Below are 26918 nucleotides of genomic sequence, written 5' to 3' on the forward strand. Positions count from 1 at the left end.
TATAACTCCCACAACCTCATTGACATTTGTGGGAAAAAGAAAAAAAATTGGAACATTCTTTATGACTTTTCTTTTTCAATGATTCTTGTGCTGCAGAGTTTTCATTTGCTGGAGCCATGGATACAAAAAAGTGATTAAAACTTTCAGCTATGGACTTGCTACCTGTAATCATTTTGTTATTATATTCAATTTCGGTGGGCATCGATCTTTTTTTGTTACTCCCTCTAAGTCTATTCACAATCTCCCAGCTAGACTTGGTTCTGTTGGCAGAGGAAAGTATATATTCACTGAAATGTTTCTTCTTTGCCTCTTCAACCTTATTGTTATAATGCTCCTTTACTTTTTTAAGTAGTTGTATGTCTATGTCCACTCCTTCACTCACTCTCGTTTTTGCTATCTCTAGAAGAGATCTCATTATTTCTATCTTCTAGTCATCCACTGACCTTTCAAACGTTTTCTTAGCCTATTATCATTTAATCTCTTGCTGACTGTTTTGACCGGACAATGTACCTTGAAATGATAGAGCAGATTCCTATGGAAATTTATAAATTGTAGATCTGGATCGGATTGGTCATAGACCGCCCTCCAGCTCTCAACACTTAATGCCTGTCTCAAACATTCTATGTTCTGTTCATTACAATCATGCGCACCTGTTGAATTCTTTTTCTGCACCCCGAAATCTTCCTCATGAAATACCGAGAATACTTGAGCTGTGTGATCAGATATAAATGTATGCAAAACACTAACCATATAGCCTTCTTCAGGTATATTTGTAACTACATTATCTATAGCTGTAGCACTATTTGCAGTTATTCTGGTTGGAATATGTACAGTATATCAATATTATAATCACCCGCCAGTATTATATTGTATTCAATGGTTACAAGCAACTCATCCATCATCGACTTGAAATTTTCAAAAAATAAATTAGAATCACCATTTGGCGAACGGTAAACTCCTACAATAACAAAAATCCTGTTTCTCAACATGAACCTTATCCCACATGCCTCAATATTTCCCTCACTACAGAATTGCTCCACATCCAAAGCTCTCGAACGATCATTGACTTGTTCACTCACATAAATGGCCACACCACCTTTAATCATGTGATCTCTACAGTAATTAGTTGAAAGAAACATATTTTTCAAAACAATACAATCGATTTCATACTTTCTAAGACCATGCTCTGTTATTACCAATACATCTGGGTTTTCATCCTCAATTAAATCATTTAAAAAATGTATCTTGTTAGCAATACAATCTACATTTTGGTGAATTACTTTGAAACATAACTTTAGAGAGCCTACTGAAGCATCATCACAGTGATCAATGCGAGATTCATCTCCTCCTATACTTGGATTCATCTTTCTTTTCGTCGAATTTTGACAAGGAATAATAACTAAATTATTGAGGTCAACACCACGATTATGAGAAGCATTGTGTAACTGAAACCTTCTACCAGTGTGTGACTGACTCATTCTAATTGGTATTTTATAAGCAATATCTTTCACTAAATCTAGAGTCCTAAAAAACCACAACCTTCCAAAGAGTTCTGTCGTTGTAGTACCTCAACCCCGACACTTCGAAAACTATTAAGAATCTTATCAGCAATAATGTTCTTTCCAATGATGTTTAGATGTAGACCATGGCGAGTATAAAAACGCCTACCTATGCCATACACATCAAATAATTCTACACCATTAAAGCGACTGACAAGCTGCTTCAGTTTTTCATTAGCCTGAGATATTGCTACATTAATAGATTAAAACACAGGAAGATCATATCTGCACGGTATATTTACAACAAAAACCCGAGTATGTTTCAGCTTTTCAAGTTGAGCTTCCATTCTTTCGAGGTAGCCTTCTCCAGAGCCGTTTGAAAAGTCATTCGTACCACCAATCAGAACCGTGAGATCACGCTGAGACATGGATCCGCATTCCTTATCACACTCCGAAATAACTGAGCCGAAACGTGCCCCAGGCTTCAGAATACTAGTAACTCGAGCATCGGTCCTTTTTGAAATTAAATCGTTCAGTCTCCTTCCTTGGCTGGCGGAAAATAATTTTATTACACCATCCGCATTTTGTCGTCTATTCAAATAACGCGCCGAGCTTAAGACAACTCTTTCACTGTCGCGAGGAATTTCCGAACTCTTATCAGAGTTCATATACTTGACATGGTTCGCAAATTGAGTTTTACGCTTTCGAGATGTTGGTGATTTACAGATCCGTAGCTTTACTGGAGGTCCGTGAACAGTCGTGGGTGAGTCTGATTCATCTACAGATAACAATGAAAATCTGTTGTACACTTCAATAGGACTACCAGTGTACTTATTCGACGCGGCACATAAATTGTCATACATTGACCTCCATTTATCAGCTTCGTTCCTATGTGCTATTAACTCATTCCTTAAGGCATTATTGTCCGCCTCCATTGTTTCAATAGAGATTGACATGGTTCCAATTTCCTCACTTAAAAAATATTCTCTTCTTTGAACTTGGCATTACTCTTATTTATACTCTGACAACTTTCGCATGGTTGGATAAACGCTTCGGTGTTTATACTTTTATCAACCAGAGTCACACTGGAAAGAGAATTTGTTGAATTTCGGTTATCCAATTCCATGGTAAGTCTCTGAATCTCTTCAACTAGGGCAGACTGACTCGTTGTAAGCTGTTTAATTCTCCCTAATAATTCATCTTTGGACTTTAGAATATCATCATCTGTCTGAGAACTGGAATCGAAACAGACAGGCTTCTTCAAAGACCCCATGAAAGAGTCCAATGATGCTCTATTACACCTTGGTGGCTGCCTGACAGTTGAAACTGGACTTTTAATCGAAGTACACAAGAGATCTTTTGGAACTGGGTGTGATGCATGCTTCTTATGCTTATCTGTATAATTCTTCACGCTATCAATTTCTAAAGAAGTAGTAACAGAGGCAGGGCATCCAGTCGAGCAACAACGCCAGCAAATATCTCCACTAACGAGAGAGTGGCTTTTCAAAAAACAATAGCCCTTATAGTACAAAGCCAGGTTTTGCTTTGATGTGTTGTACGTTTTTAATTCTGAATTCATCATTTCAAACTAGGCGTAACTGGAAAATGGATAAGAGTATGAGAGACAAAGTGCCTAGAGATCCAACAAGGCAGGATCAAAATCGGAAGCTCCTGATAAAAGTAGGAAGAGGCAACTGGCTCAAGAAAAGGAAAACAACTATAATTGAAACCGTTATATAGTAGCTGTGCAAATTTATAATAAATGTCTAGACACCGCTAATAGGTATGAATCATGTCCCAAAACAAGACGTCTCAAAAATCAAGATCAGTTCAAGATGAAAAGAATTCAAAATTTGGCGCGGTTCTTTCCTTCAACAACAGCTGTTTAAATCGTGTTACCAAGACAACCAATGACGCCAGGAACCGGCAACGTGTTATCTTATCAACGTGTGACTGTAGCACCTTATCTTTATCTATTGAGGCGAGACAGTTTGCCACAAGAGATAATAAGCTCACCTTCCACCCTCAAGCTCATCATCAAAAACAATCACAATAACAGCACTTGAGTATCATCCCGCGTTAATTGAAACAGCTGACTTGTTTTAGGCTAGCTCACGATATTCGAGGTTATGTGTTTCTAATACCACGAAAATAACTGCACTACAGACTGCAAAATCAAATTCACACATTCACACGGTCAGACAATCACTAGTTACTCACTTTAAAACATAAATTTGGGTTAAATAGGCTAATTTTACCATTTAAAACAACTACTTGGAGACCGACGAAAACTGAGAGGTTCTTAACCGGTAGACCAGGCCTACCAATCCCCATCACTAAGATGTTTAAGAAGTTTAGGAGCTTTATAAGAAGTTTAAGAGCCATCACTAATAAATACGTCACTTAGTATAAATACAGAAGAACAAAAATCATAAGCCTTATTCCAGGCCACTTTCTCATTAATTCTAAATTCTCGTATATGTGTGTGATAAACGAAATTTGAATTTGAAATCACATTTTTTGAAAAACGTACATTTTTAATTACTTGCATATTCTACGAAAATTGAAACCCCTTTCTTAGCTGGCGTCTAGAAATAAGAAATATATTGACCGATAAATACAAACAATTTGGATGTAGATTGAGCGATTAGGCCTTGTCTAAAGAATTCAGCTTATAGTCTGTTATACAATAAATGAGCAATTCAATTCATAACATCTTAGTAGACATCTTATGAATTATTGTGTAATCATTCATCAAATCAGTCTTATCAAGTCATAATTATCATCACCCATTACAATTGAATAAATCAAGCCATACATTGAAAAAAAACATAAATTATTTATAAACTCACAGCACTGAATATCACATTTTCAACAATTTGAAAATGAATTTACGGAATAATAAGCATTTTCATTCAGAATAAGATTTACTGCGTTTTTTAATTTATTTAGAGGCAAGTTTCTTCTAATATAAGATAGTGGCAGATTATTGAACATGGAGTACACTAAATAGGGATAAATTTCAAGCTCTTACTCAATCTGACATCAGGAGTTACAATACTCTAGTAGTCCACATAACAGTAGTCCTCACTGAACATCCTTTGCAATGTGGTAACGAGAATATTCAGCCATCTACTAGAAATGCTATCTACTAGGAATAAAGTCATTGTTATAATATCAGGGCTTTTTTAAAATGTTTGCCAATGGCCCCACTAAGAAATCTGATCAGGCTGGTTGGAGACTTCCAATCAACCATACCGTCACATTTCATTACATTACATTACCAGGGCTACCAGACATCGTTTTGCAGTAGCCGTCAATATACTATATCATAATGGAAAAAGTAGAACTTTGATATAAAAGTAATGAACTTACTTCGTTACAAATAAAATCTATTGGTGTGCTAATCTAAATGTTGCACTACTTCAATCCTGTAAAAACGAATACCGGTATAATACTTATTCTGAATTGATGGAATCCCAAGTCCCATTGCGCTTATGATAATTTTAAATGTTACTTTATTAACTCAGTAAGTTCAGAAAGTTATTGCTCAGTTGAATCAGAGCTACGATTAAAAAGATGATTTGGGATTTTATCAAGTGGCACTTTTTGTTTTTCACTGGGATTTTCATTCTGTAACATGTGGAAACGCTTGTAGAACAACAATCTGTTATTTTTTTATGGGAAAGGTTTCATGAGGAAAATGAAGTTTTTCATTGACATAATAATTATTATCCGTAACTCGGAACGCCATGATAAATCTTGGCATCTAAAGCTGCGTTTACACCAGTTATTAACAATATGTTAATAACTTAATCCTCATAGATTATTATAGATTGAACGGCACTTGAAAAACACATAAATCATGTGTATGATAAGTTATGTTCAATCTAATAGAATCTATAAGGAATCTATAGAATCTATTGGTGTTAACGCAGCTTTACTCTGTGACTGCCTGAAGTTAATATTATATCAATTTGAATTTAAAATTCGAGACCGCAGCTCGGAAAAAGAAGATATGATTAGCTCATAATATCGGGGACCGAGCTTCGCTCAGGAGTATAAAAGCATAAACAATTTATTACGAAAGAAGGAATTATAATGAAAAACCATTTTGGCCATGTGATTTTTGAGAAGCGGTGATGAATAGGTCAGTGGTAGGCAATGTGGCTTTTATATATTCCATTTCATATTCATATTGATTATTCTTTCGGGTTGAAGGTCTAATATATACTTATTAGATACATTGGAATAGTTATCTTGGAGTTTGTTAGAAATATATTACATTTGCATAGAACTCAATTTATTTATTTAAGTTATCTTCTATCTAATTCTAATAGGTTACCAACCCATCCCTATCTTATAATGATAAACCTTTAATCATAATCATATACCTAGGCTACATGATAAAAAACCAGCAGACATTCTATTTACTAGAACAAATAATGGAGTGCCTTCAAATTCAGATGTAGGCAACACGCCTAACTTCTTCCTACATTCGCTACCTTGTCTCTACGACACTGTACTTGCTTCTGTGAGACACCTTGTTCCAGAGAGAACTTGCTTCTGTGAGACTGCCATTTATAGCGCTATTAGTTTAGACGGAGACCTTCTCTATGGAACTGCTTGTCTCTGTGGGAACTTGTTCCTGTGAGGATGCCATTATTTTATAGAAGTACTTGCTCCTGTGAAACTTTTCTCTGTGACACTAATATCGTTCAAAAACACTACTTGTCTCTGTGAGAACTTGTCTCTGTGAATCATCCCCAAATATTATAATTTTTCTTTTATTTAATGTTTATACCATATGAATCGGATTGGCATACCCTTCATATTACCCCTCTATAGACAAGAAGCGATAGCAATGGGGTATAGACTGGTGTATATTGAGTATAGAAGCAACATGGACTAGCTCTGTGGTCCAAATTGGCATCAACAGTAGAAATAATTTTGAAAAAATCCACTGACAATTCATTCTCCTATTTTATTATTTTGAATTGTTGATTGCTCACTTTTCATCAAAGTTACTGGATTTTCATTATTTTTTAGAAAATATATTTAATAGCTTTTTGAAATAACAGCATACTAGATAATATTATACTGTAATACAATCAATCTACTGACCTGGCATTTAGGACCTAAGAGATGGAAAATCAATTCATTCTCTTCTTTTGAAAGAAGTCCAGACTCCCGCTGTGTGAGAGGAGGGGGTGGCAGTCCAGACTTCATCTGAAAAATTAAAATTTAAGTCCAAATAGAATAATTGGTAAAGAGAGTGTGAGTTACAAAATGGAAATAGACACAAATGCAAATTATTGATTCTGGTTTCTAGCAACTATAAGTTGAAAAGGTCGAAAAAAATTACATAAGTAGTAAGCAAGAATTCTTGGATGAGAGTCGGCTTCTTAAGCTTAATTTACACAGAACGGAAGAGACGGGTCGGTCAGGCAGAGACGTTGCGAGGGTGAGGCACGGACGTCGCGGACGCGTGGCGTATGCAATGCACACCAGACGGGCAGGACAGTGGTATTTTAATTATATTCAAGTTATCTCCTATTTCATCTAAGATGTTTTTTGTCTGTTCTCATCTCAAACACGTGGCGAAGAAGGGGCGAGCCTGTTCTTTTACGTCACAAGCCACTAGAGAGCAAAGTGACGTGGCGCGGGGGCAAGAAAGCAATGAGCTCTTCTCAAATTCATTTCACACACATACAAACATTTATAAAAATACAAAGCAACTAAAGTTGCTCGGTTTGATATACAAGATATATACATATACTAGAGTACACTAAATACTGTCTCTGAAGTGGCGTAACTAATCCATGGAGCACCCCCTCGCCATCCCACCCCACAGGCCGAGTGGGTGTGCCCCCTCCCTCCTACCCTCTAAGATACGAACTCGAACTGGCAAAAAGGCAGTCAAGTAACCTTTGTTTTTGTTTTTGCGTGTGTTAACTGTTAATGTACAGTGATAACATGAGCTCGACAGTAGCCTTTCTTTGACGTGATAATAGATTAGCCTAATTGATGGTAAGGGTCGGAAACAATATTAGGCCTACTTAAACTACTACAGTATATCCTAAGAAACTAGAAGTAAAGGAAAATTGAGTTTTGAAATTTGGATTAATATTGTTAAATAATAGACTATAAATAATAGCCCATAATCTATATATATAAAAATGTTATGTTGGTTTGTGTGTAATGCAAAAACTCCAAAAGAACTGGACCGATTGAGTTGAAATTTTAACATGATATAAGATCCGCATCAAGGATGGTTTTTATCTACTTTTTACAATTTTCAGGGGCGCTACGCTCGCCCGAAAATTTTTAACTTTTTTGTTTATGGATTTTTCCGATTTTTGACTTCACATTCGGGGTCAGCTCGCGAAAATAAGTCGATTAAAAAAAAAAAAAAATTGACCGGGCTCGCAGGGTGGCCCGGGGGGAGGGGGTGAAACTTTGGCCATTTTTGGCCAGATTTGAGCTGAGCGCTGCTGCAATCAAAGTGCAAAATCTGACCGCTAGATAGCGCGCATGTTTCAAAACGCAGCTTCAACAGGTTCGTGAGATATAGAGTACCGGTAAACTACACTCTTGATTACCGTATGTTTTCCGGTACAATTATTGGATTTCAATTACTTTCGCAATTCAGAACAAAGAAAGCATACCGATGCTTTTTTTTCGATAATAAATTCGTGTTTCAGTGCAAATAATCGTGTTACTTGTGTTAATATTGTAGTAATTTCAATCAGTGAATGGATCGATACCGGTACCGTGCTACAATCAATTGGCGATTCAGTCGATAGTGTGAGTATAATCTTATCGATGTAAATCAATCTTGTAATGAATAATAATTATTGAGGCTTTTATTCTTGCATTTGTGTATTCATAATTTCTCAATTGTCAATGTTTCATAATCCTCCAAACCTTAGTTCATAAGCTGATCGGCTTATCTTATAGTTTCAATATCTTATTTCTATTTCATATTCATGCTATGTTTCCTTCTATCATAAAACAACGAGAAATAAAAAAAAATTCTTATCTCTTTTCTACTAACATACCGGCATTTGACAACGGTGTTGTTGATAATACGATCTGGGCTGTGTTGCATGCTAAAATACAAAGTAGGCATAATATTTGTGGTTTCCCAACACATATTTTATATATAGTGGGGGCCACAGAAAAAAAAATAAACATTCAATCACAATGTGCCACTGCGAAGCGTGGCAGGGTACAGCTAGTATCTTATATAAAACTGAAAGTTACACCTGATATTTGGGTTTCAGCTATGCAGTAGACGTACTATAACATAATAGGCTTAAAATATAAATAACTTGTAGACTATGATTCGTGTTTAGCTAATAATTATTTATAATAAACAAAAAAAAGCTGATCTCCACCGCGACCTGGGAGTGGCGACAGTCATCAGTGAAATCCAAAGATTTGCAGAAAAACATGAGAAAAGACTTCATCAACATGTGAACGTGGAAGCAATCCAGCTGCTCAACGTGCATGGAGTAAGAAGACTACAACGCAGAAAGCCACACAAATTAGTTTAGTGCTAAAGTGTTCAAATGGAAGTGCAAAGGCAGAATACTGTATCCTTTTATAATAAAAAAAATCTTCAAAATTATTCTTGACCAATATAGAAGGCTTAACCAATGGGTTTTACCTTCACACACATTATTCTTATCAATTTAAGTCAAAATAAAATAGCTTATTAGTCTTTAACTAGGTACTATAGAAAAATGTTACAAACAACAATCTGTTACTTGTGTAGATTGAGAAGTTATAACCAATCGGCCAATCATCTTCTATTCTTTGCTCTTACAAAATCATAGCTCACAGTAAACACCATTTAGAGTTGGCGACTAGCAAAGCCAAAATCTCTCAAGTTTTTGCCCAGTTTCAGTTTTTAAATAGTAAAAATCACTATTGAAACTTCTGTTAGTCACAGTATTTTTGTAGAAAGGTCCATGAGTCCTACATGATTCTGATTTTAATATGAAACCTTTTTCTTCTGCTGTTAAGGATGCTTTAAAAACGCCTAAATCTGTTTTAAATACCCGACACATTCACTTGAACATTGGGCAAGCTGACGGAATTGTAAAAACTTATTTTAGGGAGGTAATTTACTTTTTCTTGTTCTTTTTTCCTTTTCTTATTTTGTGCACCACTTAGTTTTCCTGACATAATGAGTCTGTTGTAACTTGTGATGCGCATGTTCTCTCAAACCGCGGCTGCTCACAGGTCACAGTACAGACGAGTACAGGACTGAGGAGAGAGAGGATGGGTAATGAACGAGTCCATTCTAGCACAATTATTCTTATTTTTATTTATCAGATTATAATAGTTGGGTGAAGGAAGAAAGTTGCTTGCCTTTTATACATTACTTTTTCATACAAATCCCAACCCTAGTGTAATGATTTTTACTTAATACCGTATCCAACCAATAAATACGGCTTACAGTACGCTATGGTTTTATTGCCCCCCCCCCGCACGGCGGGGCTGCAATTTACGCCACTGGAATACATCCACGATATTGTTCAAACAGTAGCATTGCGCAGGGTGAAAGTAGCTGTAGCTAGATTCACTTTGAGCTCTCAGTATTCCATGAAAATAATATCAAAGACTAATGTTCAAACAATCCTAAAACTTTAAAATGATTAGATACCCCATCACAAACAGACAGAATGTGGGCAATTACTGGCCGCATTTAGTGGCTTGATCTACTACTGAATAGCATACTCTTTCTTGCTCACAACAGAGCGATGAATATCATAACATGATGTTTTTACTACAAAATTCAAGGATGATAGAGACTAAATACAGTAATTAATCCGCACAGATTTTATAGAAAGCTAATGTGATGCAAGGTACAACGAACTCTTGAAATGAAATGAAATGGAAAAATAAAATGAAAAAATTCTTTATTAGGCGGAGTTAGGACTTTTAAGTCCTAATCTCTAAAAATGAAAAAATCTTTATTAGGCGGAGTTAGGACTTTTAAGTCCTAAATCTCTACCACTCAACCTGAACATAACAAATGCAATTGAATAAAAAATACAGTGTAACTTAATTTTTAAAATTATCGAATAAAATTAACAGTGTAACTCTTAAGCTGCGTTTACAACAAACTTATCAACAAAATGTTAATTTTCCGTTCTTATAGTTTCTATTAGATTGAACGGAGCTTGACAAACACATATATGCTCATTATGTGAATGATAAGTTAAGTTCAATCTAATCTTCTTCTTCTTCTCTTCTCTATACTTATAAAAGGCTAAGCCCCGACAGACTGAAATCACACCATAGCCCAAACTACTGAGCCTAAAAACTTGAAATTTTGCACGATCTCTATACTTATAAAAGGCTAAGCCCCGACAGACTGAAATCACACCACAGCCCAAACTACTGAGCCTAAAAACTTGAAATTTTGCACGATTGTTTATGGTAGCCTGAAAACATCCACTAAGAAAGGATTTTCAGAAATTTGCCCCCCTGAGGGAGCTGGGGACCCCCAAAATTTTGTACTTTTTAACCGCTCATTGCACAGCAAAGTCATGAGGAACTTTTTTGTTCAGCTACAAAAAAATTAGATCTATGCAGAAAAATTTCGATCAGGACCACAGGGGGGGTCCAGGAGAGGGCATTTTTCGAAAATTTTGATGTAAAATCACACTACAGCTCAAACTAATTGTCCTACAGACTTGAAACGTTGCACAAATATTCTTCAAACATGCTAGACGCGCACTAAGAACGGATTTTGAGATATTTTGCCTCTAAGGGTTTCAAAGGATGAAAAAGGATCCTATTAAGTAAGCTTATGAACATGGTAAGGTGAGTGCCATATGAAAATGAGATAATTTATTTATTGACATGTGATATTCTAACATATGTTGTAATCATTGGAAATAACAAAATAATATGATAGAAATTCAAAAAAGAACATCTGTTATATTATTGCTTTCTACCTGATTCCACTCAACCTCAATAATATTGTTCTGATAATATTGATAAATATGTTTAATAATATTATTATTGATATAATAATAGTATTGTTTTGGTAATCAATAAATATTTTTATTTTCACAAACTCTGTATAATTTATAATGGTGAATGTGAAACAGCTGCATCAAAGAAATTATCTCAAAAACATATGTTTAGGAAAACCATAGTTTTGAACTTCGTTTTCCTGATGCAATGTATAGGCCTACACGTGGCATGTATTATTATTTTTTCAGCTAGAACAGTTTTTTGATACTGCTAAATAAACGTCTACAGTTTTATCAATGCTGTATCGGCAATATGAAAACGCATGCAGTTAATATGTCTTTAAATAAAGGTGTTAATATCTACATGATAATTATTCTCTACCATTTTTATTTAATTAAAATTTCAAAATTATTCAAGCCTTGATAGAATGATTGACTCACTGTAGTCAGTCGAAAATTTTAATATTGAAATGAGGGGTATTTTGGCAAGCTGAACAAAAAAGTAAGGTCCTATGCACCTTTTTGATATTATTTCTTCAAATGAAAAATGAGTTTTGTAGGTTGTCAAAACTACCCCTGAAAGAGAACTATTCATTTTATCCTATCTTTTAGTAAAATAACAATGATTTCTGCATTGAATAACATCTATCTTGCCAACAAGAATCGAACTCTTTGTGAATTTAGATATGACCTACACTTTAGATTTATTTAGATTCATGGAAATTGAAGTACTTTTTTCAGTTAGTTGATGAAATTGATTATCAATAGAGAAAATGATTATAATTTTATCAATACAGAATTAGTTGAATGAATTGTCGATGTACTGAGTTCTTGGTCAACAATAATTCAATATTGGTATTTATCCAATCATTATTATTTTCAGAAGTTATTTCATTTGAATTAGAAAATATTTATAAGCTCCTATCAATTTATCATTCGTAACAATGAATTCTTCAAAACATGAATTTTATCAAATAAAAAATTGCCCATACTTCTGTATTCATGTTCGCATGTTTTCCACTTGTGATGGATAGCCAAAATATTGTGGAGCGAGCTGCACGGCGAATTGTAATCGAGGGCTCTGATTGGCTGAAAAGTTCAGCGTTCGGAGTGAGGTGAGGCGAGCAGTTAGAACAGAGGCAAGCGGCACGGCGAATGGTTCGGAGTACGGAACGACGAATGATTAACAGCTGATTTTTAACATTATGAAACATATGCTCATGTTCGTTGGAAGGCAAGATGTTCGGAGGAATGCACGGTTTTCTGCGCGGTTCGAGGTTCGGTTCGGCATGTGTGGACGCACCTTTAGTTGTTACAGGACATTTATACTGATCACAGGCCAAAGCAACATAATAATCTATCTTCTTCTTATTTTTCTTCTTCTTCTGCTTCTTCTTCTTCTTCTCCTTCTTCTCCTCCTCCTCCTCCTCCTCCTCCTCCTCCTTCTTCTTCTTCTTCTTCTTCTTCTTCCACCTAGGCTATATCTAAAAGGCTAAGCCCCGACAAACTAAAATCACACCACAGCCCAAACTACTAAGCCTAAAAACTTGAAATTTCGCACAATTGTTTATTGTAGCCTCAAAACATCCACTACAAAAGGATTTTCAGAAATCTGCCCCCCCCACCCTGAGGGTGCTGGGCCCCCCAAAATTTTCACTTTTTAACCGTTCATTGCACAGTAAAGTCATGAGGAACTTTTTCGTTCAGGTACGAAAAAAATCAGATCTATGCAGAAAAATTCCAATCAGGAGAACAGGGTGGTTCAGGGGAAGGCACTTTTCGAAAATTTTGATGTAAAATCACATGCTAGATGTGCACTAAGAACGGATTTTGAGATATTTTGCCTCTAAGGATTTCAAAGGATGAAAAATGATCCTATTAAGTAAGCTTATGGTAAGGTGAACTCCATATGGAACTGAGATAATTCACACATGATATTCTAACATATGTTGTAATCATTGGAAAGCTTAAAACAATTTCATCAATTAGCTGATCGAATTGATTTTGCGTTGATTGAGAGCGCGAGCTTACCACGTGTTTGTTCCATCGTTGTATGCTTGGCCAGTTCGGTTTGCGCCTTCTATCAGCTGTATATGGAGTCTCATACACTCCGATTAGAACAGAGCACAACGGTTTTCTTTGGTTAGGAGTTTGTTGATAATTCTTTTTTCAAATTCAAATTTTATTGCCATCAAAAATCACATTGAAAACTTTCTTAATAGACAACAAGATTACAGAAACAAAATGTCAAACATATACCTACATTTATTTGTAGCACGGCCAGAAAAAGACAAACTTGAGTACTAGCCGTGAGTTTATTAAATATAACCTAAAAATATTTTTTTTTGTTAATATTTTGTGAATAAAAATTACGAGTTGATGAGAGATGCGAGTAATTCCTTATATTTGATCCAAATGGTTATTAATAATACAGTAGTCGGGGGCACTGCAATCAAAATTTTTTATTCTGTACGGTAGCTAATAAATTTCATACGTATTGATTGTCCATAATGTATCCAGTGTCCATAATGGAAGTAATTGAACTACCCAAAATTAATGGCTTACTGGTCCCTCATTGATTTATAGTATTCCTGGTGATTGAGCCTGTCTTTTTCAGCGTTGTCTATTGATAATAAAGATTAATTTACAATTAGCTTACCCAGCGAACTTCGTACCGCCAATGTATCTCATGAGACACTTGACTTCATTTGGTGAATCATAAAATTTATCTGACAATCAATATTTTCATTTACATCTCAATACAGACTTCCTATGTGCTTAGTCATGCAGCATTCATTATTCCGAAAACATATTATTCTTCTCAATCAATTGGTAGTAATATTTATCAGTAAAGTTTTCAATTAAAAAAAAAGGTTATATCAGTGTTTCAAAGAAAAATATTCAATGTTTTCTACCGTTTTAATACCAGTACACAATAATTTATCACAAGGTGATATGTTTATTACAGCTGGTAACTTTAGATGCTAAATCATATTATCACAATATAATCTTGAATCATGATCATCTTTTCGTTCTTCAGTAGCCGCTCGGCCGAAAATTTCGAAAAGATATGTCTGTAAAATGGATTAATAAATAATAATTATTAGCCCCCCTATTAAAATTTCTGTTCAGAAACCATCCCCAATATTCACACAACATATTCCCAAAGTTTCATGCCGTTATGTCAAGTAGTTTTCAAGTCTACAGGGAACAAGCAAACACACATTCATTTTTTTATAAATAGATTTCCATTCGGCTCAAACAAAAGCCTCTCTAAATGAAGGTAGAATGATAAGGATTCAGTTCTGTTGTTTCAACTTTTTTTCAAATCACTTTCAAAAAGTTCATGTAGTACCTACTATTGTGTTTGAGACACCTCTGGCGCTATCATAGTTTTACCACTATTCTGTTCCACAGTCCTATCTCTTGCAGTCGTTAACTATATCTATAATAATTATATAAAGTAAAGAGCTGGCTTATGCACGTACGGAATAGGAATATTATGTTTGACGCATCATCATGTCTGAAATACTGGACTAATTAACTTGAAATTTTGCTTATAGATTCTTAATTAACCAAGGATGGTTATAGGCCTATTCTCAATTCTTCAAAATTTCATTTTGTCAAGTTTTAAAATATATCCTTGCGAATCACGGGTTCTTGCTAGTAGAATCTATAAGGACGGAGAAATAAACATTTTGTTAATAGCTTTGGTATAAACGCGGCTTAAATGTGTGATATCTCGTGTAGATTAGATATTAATAGCTGCTTTTACCAAAGGGGAGACGTGGTTAAAGAAAGCTAATTTTTTTACTCTATGAAAGTTTGTTATAATTAAACATTTTCTCTACCATTATATAGGCCTACAACAAATTCGACTCTACTCTGGCTGCTAATAAAAAACCATTGAAAGAGATTTGGAATGGTACAATAAAACAAAAAAACCTATCGTTATGCAAATGAAGTTCGATCGCCCCTTGTCATTTGAGTAGGATTAATTTTGGGACTCATCCATAATGAAGACGTTGAAGAAATCCATTAAATGTTTTAGGTGATCCATACTTGCAAAAAGAATTGGTGTCTGAACGCGCTCCGTTTGCTCCAGCGGTTAAAAGAAGAGTTCACGGAAAGAATGCAATTTTTGTCTCAGGTCCAACTCTTCCTAGGCCTACACGTGGGAAACTAGACTATGGCAGGGGGGAAGAAGAGCCGGAAACTGTTGATGGGACGAGTGGATGGAAACTATCTTTCCCATGGCAGTTCCCAACCCTGAGAAAGATCCTCACCTCGTCCATCAGTTGAAAAAAATGCAAGCTTTCCATTATAGCCTGCCTATGCTAGGCAGCCAGCAAATAAAATATTAAGTTTTAATTTTCACTAATTTCAATAACACTACTTCCAATTGCTTCCATTACAAATGTTTAAAGATTAAACGGAGTCAGATTATTTTTGCAGTTGATGAGCCATCTAGCTTCAAATCAAAAGTTGGCATCTATTTTAAAATTTGGCGAACTGAAAACTTGTCGAGTAGAATCATGAAGAGTTTAAAATAGGCCTAGAACCATCCTCGGTTAGTTAAGAATCTATATGCAAATTTTCAAAATAATTTCTAGTACAGTAGTTCAGACGTGATGATGCGTCAACATAATTTCCCTATCCCGTACACGTGTGTATAAGCCAGTTCTTTCCTTTAAAATAATAGTATAGATTATCAAATACATTGACTTAATCGATTACCCACACTGAGTTGAATTTTATCCTATTTATCTGTTTGTCAGAGTTATAAAGTTATCAGTTCTTACATAGCTTGACTAATAACCTCCAAATTCTCAACAATAATCATCCATTTTATCTTGCATTTAATCAACTTGATTGAGATTATTACTAGTAGTTTTGTGAACAGTAGACCTCTCGCAGTATTCTCATCCAAGTACCTGATTGAAACTATAGACCTTATGGAAATATAGACTGGCTTCTCCACACATCTGTGTAATCACTTGTCAGCTGATTTATGATGAATAATTCGATAGTCTGATTTTTACTCTAATATTGGCGTATGAAGGAGGCTTTTTTTTCCTTTTATATTATCCTTTAAATGCAAAATTTCTAAAAACCTTGTATATATATATACGTCGACGCGCATTCAAAAAAGGAATGTCAAATTTAATGAAAATCTATTACCGCGTTTCGCCGTAAATGCGCAACACATAAACATTAAGAGAAATGCCAAACCGTCGACTTGAATCTTAGACCTCACTTCTCTCGGTCAAAAATGTAGAATTAAAATTTTTCCATTTTCCAAAAATCTATTCTTTACACAGGTAGGCTACAGTATTCATTATCAACGAATGAAATTCCTTATCAAAACCTTCCATGGGTTGACAAACTAAAAAAATCCAAATTTAATGACAATTTGACAAAAAAGGAGTTTTCAACTACAAGTAATTCGTATTGCAATAATTTTAACAATAATTATTGCAAAAAATATACGTGCTATTTATTTCTGTATAAAGTAAAAATAGCTGGTCTGAAATTAAAATGTTTCGAGGTTAGCAAAAATATGTTTCTGGAAATTGATAGAAAATAGATTAATTTTTTAAAACTTACATTCATTTTGATAGTTATGATAAACTGGTGATGGCAGGTGACAAGAAGAGACAAGTAATTTAAATTTAACTTTTCAACAATCAAAACCCAACCTCCCAAAAAAGTAACAATACAAGGAAGCAAGCAAGACAAGCAGCTGATGACAAATCAATCGGGTTCGGCATCAGTGTTGCCAACATCTTGAAAAAACTTGAATTTAATTTGATGAAATTGTTTCATTATTCCAAAAAACAGATAGAATTCAATAACTTAGAATCCCTAGAATACATTATTTCGATAAAAACACTTATTGACATTGTCTACTTTTCAATTAATAAAACATAATATCTTATTGCACCCTTCATTTTCAAAAAACTTTAAAATAGTTTAACCTTGAGTTTAAAGTTTTTTGAAAATGAGGGGTGCTATAAGATTTTATTTTGTTTTATTATTTTGATGTATGAGGACGATAGAATCTCAATATTTCCAACTTAAAAAAAGTTAGGTAAGAACCTTCCGACAAACCAGTAAAGCGCGGGTAGATTTGAATGTGCTAGTGAAACTCGAATGGCCTTTTTGCACCAAATATATGAAATTTATGTTAGTCTGGACATGTTGGTCGAGCCTCGACTTTATTTGCATACATCCTATACCATTTAACGAGCAACTTCTGTTCACATGTTTGTATTTCACCGGATCTCGAAAACGGCTCTAACGATTCTCACGAAATTCAGATCATAATAGGTTCATATATAGCCTTGTACACACGTCCGTACAGATTCGCGCGAACAATCGTATGCACACATGCCTCGGCATTCACTGTACGTCCTTGTGGACGCGTTCCACGTATGCCTCGGCATTCAAAAAGCTATGTGATTTGCAGACGACATGAAGACATGGTAGATGTAAATTTTCCACATCAAGACAACAATGGCGTCATTCCATCATTGAAGATAATTATTACAAAATGCAGCTGTATCATCTATTTTGATGACTAGTATAATAATAAAATCGAAAATAAAACTTAACAAACGATGTTGGTGGGTTGAACGATTGTAGGTTGAAGTAAGGAAATAAATTGCTATAAGATATGAGATTGTCAATTCAAACTTTATTAGGATGTCAAAAAAATATTTTGTAAAAATATACTGAATCTAATTCAACTAGTTATCCAAACAAATGATACCATCATGAGGGAAGTAATAACTTTACAAGAACGATTGGCCCTAACTTTGAGATTCTTGGCATTAGGCGATTCATTGTTGGTTTCCAATATCCATTCTGAATCTCAAAAAAGGAAATTTCTACAATAATTCCAGAAGTTTTGATGACCTCATCAAAGCACTTAACACTGTCCTACAAAATTGACAGTCTTCTTTAACGAAATTAGCCATAAATTGAATCAAATACTGAATCGCTGCACATTTTGAACTAACTCTACTCATACACATAACAAAACAAGATTCTTCAAGAGATTAGCTTCAAGATTTACCAGGAATACTAGTTCAAAGTTTGAATAAATCTCACTATGTATAGCCTAGCTATGTGAAACATATAACATATTGAAGATTACAATTTTAATTACCAACTCTGATTGATAACATAAAACAAACACAAGATGATTTGATAGTCACAGTAAGATAATATGTGAGCTATACTTTTTTGTAGGAACCCTGTAGAGAAGCTATTTTCACTTGAATTATGGAGTTATAAATTTGTTTAAATTTGTATTTCACATTATTTTATGCCACTTTGTTTATAAATTTTTTGTAATCTATTTCTTTTTGAAGCTCACGAACGGACGTAAGTCTTGTGAGCTCCACATTCTATTTCTTGTAATAATTTTTGTATGTACATTGTCAATTTGATTTTCTATGTTGTACAAGAGATGAATGAATAAACTTGAAACTTGAAACTTGTTAATCATGATTCAAATCATATACTCCAAGCATGTTTCTATTTAAATATTTGACAATCCACATATCCTACAAAATTACAAAAATCCTACAATTTACAATGTGATTTGTCATTCATTAAACTAATTCATTGGAATTAGGTTATGACGTCTTCAATGTTTACGTTTTGCCTCACCCGTATGGCAAAAACGCGTCCACACGTACATTCAATGCTCGCCCGAGGCGCCTTTGAGCACGCCAAAATACCGACAGGGTTCCGGTTCGCCCACATGCCTCAGCGAACAGTGTCCAGACGTGCGTGAACATACACGTATGCTCACCCGAGGCAAACGTACGTGTGTACACCGTTTAAAGATTCGATTGCACTAGGTCTCATCCAAGGAGCTATTATAATAGTAAAGCCTTGTACACACGTCCATACAGATTCGCGCGAACAATCGTATGATTGTACACATTAGAGTGGGCCGAAAAAAATAAGTTTTTTTTCGAAGTTGTAATAGCTCGCAAAAGTGTCTCTTTTGTAAGGGGAACACAATGAAATAAAAAAATTGAAATCGGTTGACATCTTCCGGTCGAGCATGGGCACTAAAGTTTGTTAAAAATCTAAAAAAAACGAAATTTTTCAGAATTTTTTTTTCAACTTAAATTTTATTTTTTTGTGTTGTAATAGGTGAAAAATACTTAAAGTATAGCTTAAAATCATTGTGCTTTTTTTTCATTTAGGTTAGGCAATATCTACCAGTGGCGCTTGGAGCCTAAAATTCGCCAAAATATAGAAAAAATCACATTTTTCACAGAACATAACTTGAGCATTTTCAATCAATGTGGGCTACTTTAAGACAAGTTTGATCAAGCTTGATACAATATGATGGGTGAGTATAGAAAAACGAGCTTGGTATATTGTTTTTTATTTCACAAACTGTAGAATACAAGAAACTGTTGAATATTATTCAACCATAAATACTGAAATAGGAAATGAGGAGAAATTGAATTTTCAAAACTGTCCAATTTTATCTTTAATTTGTTTTTAGAAACTACATATTTCCCTCAGATGGAACTTTGAAATCTTTTTTGCTTGTATAATTGGCCATAGACGATCTTGACAGAAGTGTTGCTCTTATGAAGCCATCTCGGTTGTCAAATCCACAAAACGTTCTCGAAGCTTCTGTGACAAGTTTAACACACCATTCTACTGCCTGCGTGTGAACTGGGAATTTTTGAAAAGTAGAGTTCCAGTCTGGGATGGAGTCACTGTTGGAGTCAGTGAGCTCTCTTATTGCTTCATCTGTAAAGTCCCTCAACAAAGGAGGTGATGAAAGTTTGAGATTGGAGTCCGTCCAGTTGATTAATTCGAAGTAGTCTTGTGCACAAAAGTTAATTTTTGGAGGGGTAAATGTTCTCACGGCTTTCCTTCTTTCATCGACCTGCCTTGACTTTAGAATTCTTAGCAATCCGAGCTCTCTTATATGTTTCCTTTTATCCTGAGTCATTGCCAATAATATGTGTTCAGGGTTTGCAAAGAAACCGTTTCTTTCGATTACAGGATCAACAATGTTGAGCAGGTCTTTTGGTAGGTACCTTGTTGATTTGATGGTTTGGTACACAAGTTTTGGACCATCAGTGAATAGTCTACTTTTTTTAATTGCAAACCACATTGGCATATATGAGCATAGCACAAATAGAAAAAGTTTTTTTCAGTTCCGGTGAAGGGCTTACTTCACTTACATAGAGTCTGAGGGTCCTGTTGGCTCTTGTCAACCACCTAGAATGGGATAAGTGTCCTGGATCTCTAGCAGCCAAATCTTCTTCACAAATACCTGATTTAATTGCACTAGAAATATCAAGTAAATATTGCTGATCCTTACTAAGTACTTGTCTGTCTATTTCGGGGATTTCACAGTCAATGATCTGGAAGGCAACTACTGGGAACTTTTCACAGTTGGATAACTTTTCACCAATTGGCCCTTTAGAGGAAGTAGGCCCCGTTGTTTTGCCATCAAGATGTTCAAATAAATGCCGAAACGGCAACTCATTGAAGTGTGGGAGACATATTGCCCATTGTAGAGGTCTTTTCAAAAATAGCTCTTTTTGGCGAATCAGACCAGATTTCAAACCTGTATTGACAGCAGTACCATCACAGCCAATCTCAATCAAGTTTTCAAGAGATATTTCATGTTCAGATAGATACGAAATAACAGATTTAACAATTTCTTCTGAGCTTCCAGAGCTTGGAGTAACATGACCGATGTAGAGTGAGCCTGGTTCTTGAATAAGGGAGTAGTGCTCTTCTTTTATGACTCTACGATACTGTTTCAAGTGGGCCTGCTCTATCACCAAAGTATTGTCTTTCCTTCCATCTAGATATAGACCTAACAAAGAAAGTTCATTTGATTTATCTCTTAGCTCAGTCCTTATGTTCTGCTTTTCCCTCCGTATTTTATTTTTGTCTATAACATGGGAAGAATCTGAATCAGTAACCACACCTAAGTCATGCAATACGCTAGATGCAATAGCTGCCATTGCGCGATTGGAAACACCATAATGATCACTTGATATAGCAGTAGATTTTAATTTTAAATGAATTCTCATCTGCCAATTAGTGGACTTGGGTAACTTTATCTCATTCACCTTATAATCTGGGTCTCTGTCACTGTCGCTGTCCATTGTAGCGGGACTATTGCATGCTTCTTCTTGAATTACTGCTGGTTCTGAGTCAAGGCATGAGGTTGAGGGTTTTGAAACATCTAAAAATGCATTATTCTCTTGTAACTTCTTTTTAATGCTCTGTTACGCTTGTTTGTTTCACCTACATCTACACTTCCAATTTTTCCTACTCCATGTACTCGTAGGGAATGAACAAATCTCAGTTCAATGGAGAGGATTCTCTTGGATTTTTCACAGTTACAATCAACCGTAACTTTCACTGACACAAATCTGGGGTTTTTTTGCAAGTACATTCAACTATGATGAGACATTTGCAAGCTGCTACATCAAAAAGAAATGAACACTTAGTCTTAAAATCATCAACTCTCTTTTTAAGAGATGCATTGTTTTTGTCTCGCGTGTAGGATTTCCTTAGGCTATAGTACTTATCATGTAGCACATTCACAAGTTGAGTGACTCTCTTTTCCGTAACTGTTGGGATGGACGCTTTTTCGTACAAGTTAATTATCTTATTAGTTACTGTACTAGCAACTTGTTTGAAAATAGCACTCTTATTATTGATTTTGAGTGCCAAGTTATACCTCTCCTGTGAACAAAACTGTATGTCATCCTCACCAGTTGGAAGCTTGTTCAATGAAAGATCTTTGGGTGCTCCAAAAATAGGACAGTCGAATACTTGTCTTGTGATTTTCTTGGGAGTCGTCATAACGATAGTATTATTTCCAAGTCACAATAGAATCAGAAACAATGGTCTCAACTTACTCGCATCACAAAAACTGCAATCGCTAACTGATCAAAACAAAAATCACACTGAAGCAGACTGGCAAACACAACTGACTGAGTGCCAATGACGTGACAAGATGGCGAAAAAGATGGTGAACACGGTGGAACAAGCGAGTTGCAGCTCGTTTATGCTCCACCCACAGACCCACACCCCTCCTCCCTTCACTTTCAAGTCATTGTGCGACCCAAAAACTTTGTGTTTAATAACCTATTTTGTTTTTCCAATAGTGAGCATCACATGTGAATAACAACTAAGGCTATTACATTCGTCAAATATTAATCCGTTTCTCTTGAAAAAATGTTTAAAAATTGTGATTTTTCTATATTTTAGCAAATTTTAGGCTCCTTGCGCCACCGGAAGATATTGCCTAACATGGATGAAAAAAAATCACAATGACTTCAAGTATTTTTCACCTATTACAACACAAAAAAATAAAATTTAAGTTGAAAAAAAATTCTGAAAAATTTTGTTTTTTTTAGATTTTTAACAAACTTTAGTGCCTATTCGCGACCGGAAGATGTCAACCAATTTCAATATTTTTTATTTCATTGTGTTCCCCTTCCAAAAGAGACACTTTTGCGAGCTATTACAACTTCGAAAAAAAAACAATTTTTTTCGGCCCACCCTAGTACACATGCCTCGGCATTCACTGTACGTCCTTGTGGACGCGTTCCACGTATGCCTCGGCATTCAAAAAGCTATCTGATTTGCAGACGACACGAAGACATGGTAGATGTAAATTATTTTCCACATCATGATAACAATGGCGTCATTCCATTATTGAAGATAATATTATCGCTGTGGCTACAGTTACGGTAACCGTAGCTCATATCGAGTTCCGGTAAAGATTTGAGCATGCGCGGCTACCGCTATTTACATGTGCATTGTGGTGCTTGTGGTTTTTGGTCACATGGTTATGATTTCTAACTAACTAACTTCATTATTAACTAACTTATTTCTAACTAACTTCATTGAAACGATAGGTTATCATAACCATGTCACCAAAAACCATCAACACCACAATGCACATGTAAATAGCGGTAGCCGCGCCTGCGCAAATGTTTACCGGAACGCGAATGGAGTTACGGTTACCGTAACTGTAGCCACAGCGTAATATTATTACAAAATGCAGCTGTATCATTTATTTCAATGACTTGTATATTTAAATCGAAAATAGCCTAAAACTTAACAAATGATGATGGTGGGTTGAATGATTGTAGGTTGAAGTAAGGAAATGAATTGCTACATGACATAAGATATGAGATTGTCAATTCAAACTTTATTAGGATGTCAAAAAATTATTTTGTTAATATACTAAATTCAATTCAACTAGTTATCCGAACAAATGATACCATCATGAGGGAAGCAATAACTTTACAAGAACGATTTGCTCTAACTTTGAGACTCTGGGCATTAGGCGATTCATTTGTTGGTTTGCAATACCTATTCTGAATCTCAATAAAAAATTCCTACAATAATTCCAGAAGTTTTGATGACCTAATCAAAGCACTTATCACTGTCCTACAAAATTGACAGTCTTCTTCAACGAAATTAGCCATAAATTGAATCAAATACTGAATTGCTGCCCATTTTAAACTAACTCTGCTCATACACATGACAAAACAAGATTCTCCAAGAGATTAGCTTCAAGATTTAACTTTAAGAAATACTAGTTCAATGTTTGAATAAATCTCTCTATGGATAGCCTAGCTATCTAAACATATTATATTATAATATCATATTGAAGATTACAATTTCAACTCTGATTGATAACATAAAACAAACACAAGATGATTTGATAGCCACAGTAAGATAATAATATGTGAGCTAAACTTTTTTGTAGGAACCCTGTAGAGAAGCTATTTTCACTTGAATTATGCAGTTCTAAATTTGTTAATCATGATACAAATTATATACTCCATGCATGTTTCTATTTTAATATTTGACAATCCACATATCCTACAAAATTACAAAAATCCCACAATTTACAATTAGTTATTGGATCACAATTTGATTTGTCATTCATTAACCTAATTCATTGAATTAGGTTATGAAGCCTTCAATGTTTTCGTTTTGCCTCACCCATATGGCAAAATCGCGTCCACACATTCAATGCTCGCCCGAGGCGCCTTTGAACATGCCAAAATACCGACAGGGTTCCGGTTCACCCACATGCCTCAGCGAACAGTGTCCAGACATGCGAATGCAAGGGGTCGCCTGAATTGGGAATATCTGGAACTCAAAATATCTTGCAGCTGGCCGGAATTGGAAATATATGGAACTCCGAATATGTTGACAGGCGGAACTCCGAATATCGTGCACAAGGCCGACCCACCGTGCAGGCCGGCGGAACTCAAAATATCTTGTCAGCTGGTGGAATTGGAAATATATCGAACTCATAGTATCGATCGTTATTAGCGAGACTGTGTACATGTGTGATGAAACAAACAAAACAAATTTATCGCAAAACAAATAGGGTTCTATAGTGAGGTCCACGTTATAATGACTATTAAATCAACTTTGGTTTTGCTATTAGTTATAAAATGAAGTAGCAATAATGTAGCATACCTAATAAAAAAATCTTTATTATAACAAGAAAGAAACTGACTTACCTATATGTTGGTAAGTATTTCATTATTTAGGATTTGAATTTTCCTATTGAAATATTATGTTGCTATTTATCCATGATAACAATTAATGTTTATTTTTCAAGGTTGTTGGTCATTAACTTAGTTACATAGGTACAGTATTTCCTAATACATTTAGAGTTAAACAATAAGCAAGTTTCACTGTGAATCAATGAGATTGGTTGATCAACATTGTTTCATTGTTTATCACTTTATTTTATAATCATGGGTATCACATAAAGTAATACAATAAGAAAGACAACTTTATATTTTCAATGTTTTTAATTAAAAACATCAAACTTAAAACTAGAGTAGCATACCATATTTTATTGATTTAACTTACGGTATTTTGGTTATTTAGTTTTATTCTGATGATAATTCACTTAGCCTATATTTATTTAATTTATGCTAGGCCTAATTGGAAACTATTTTTCAGATAATAGCATTAGGCTACTACTGCCTATATCGTACCTATATTTTGAGTTTTCTGTGGAGAACGAATGGCTCAAGTTAATGAAGCTAATGAAATATCAAAAACCTACCAAGTAAGTTTTCTTTTAATATCAACCTATTAAAACTAGATGTAAGTTACTTAAGTTTTGTGAAATGGTTTATTTACTTCTTTATGATTTAACTTCTTCAGCCCTTGCCAGTAATGCCAGGTCTTCGGGAACATTAAAAACTAGAAACTTTATAAAAGCTATAAAATATAAGTTGATGTGTTCCAATAATCTAATGAAATTAATTAACATTTGCAATAAGTAAAGGTAGGTAGCCTACTGAGGCACCCATACTTGATTTGCTATGTTTTCATATAGAAAATAAAGTTTTCCTGTACGGTAACTGTTTTCCTATTATCACAGATAGCTTAGCCCCTTATCCTGCCTCGCTTTCTGTGTTTTATTGGGTGCACTACAAGCTTTTTTGTGAATCTATAGCAATGATTCTTTTATTTGATATTTTTCCTATTAACTTATCATTAAGTTAATACAATAATAAAAAAGAACTCTACATAACCTCATTTATTATAACTCTACTTATATTGTATCATTTTTCATCACCTAGGCTTAAGATACTTCTAGAAAGTCGCCTTTGTAAAATACCGGGGTGACTCGTCGACCGGGGTGACTTTGACCCACGTCGCGGAAAAAGATTCAAATCATTTATCTCCGATATCTGTTATCCGAAATCGATGTTTAACATTTATATCCGTTGCCTTGATCATTATCTAGGTTTTACAATTAATATCTTGTCGAATCTCGGTATATTACTTGAATTATCAACATAAAATCTAGCTTCTTGCTTCATCTTGTGATTTTGTTGTCTGAAAGCTTCGTAGCCTATTAGAAAACTCATTTCTAAAAGACTTATAATATCGGCGAGTACATTTATTTTTGTTTTTAATTATATTTTAATTGTTATACATAGTGATCATTTAGAAAGTCATTTTAGGTTAAAATTATGGTGACTTTGTCCCAGTATAAAAATTGTGGTTTCCATTTACCATTTTTTGGTTTCTCGCATAAAACTCAAAAATATGTATCTTAAGGACTTACCATAACTATCATATATAACAAATTAAAGCTTACATGATCTCCTACAATATTCATTCTACAACTTTTTTTTATCTCCTCTAGTTTTCGAGATATCCGCTCTTGGAGGTGTGACATTAAAAAAACACATTTGCCACCAATTTTTTTCTATTTTTGCTTTTATAACTTTGCTTTTAAAAATCGATGGGAAAAATCCATGTTGATTATGAGCTTATAGAGCATTAAATTCTCCTCAATTTGATGTATAAATTCACACTTTTACAAATTTCTCAACACCTTTTGCAGCAGCTTTAG

General features: G+C 34.7%; 1 long non-coding RNA gene across 1 annotated transcript; it reads right to left on the reverse strand.

The window, feature by feature from the left end:
• Positions 1 to 6673: 6673 nt before the first annotated feature.
• Positions 6674 to 17243, reverse strand: LOC120351861. Its single transcript, XR_005571592.1, has 2 exons — positions 17102 to 17243; positions 6674 to 6728 (listed from the first exon to the last, which is right to left on the reverse strand). It is a non-coding gene; the product is annotated as an uncharacterized LOC120351861 (long non-coding RNA).
• Positions 17244 to 26918: the final 9675 nt, after the last annotated feature.

This window comes from Nilaparvata lugens, chromosome 6 (genome assembly GCF_014356525.2).
Source record: "Nilaparvata lugens isolate BPH chromosome 6, ASM1435652v1, whole genome shotgun sequence".
Classification (NCBI taxonomy): domain Eukaryota; kingdom Metazoa; phylum Arthropoda; class Insecta; order Hemiptera; family Delphacidae; genus Nilaparvata; species Nilaparvata lugens.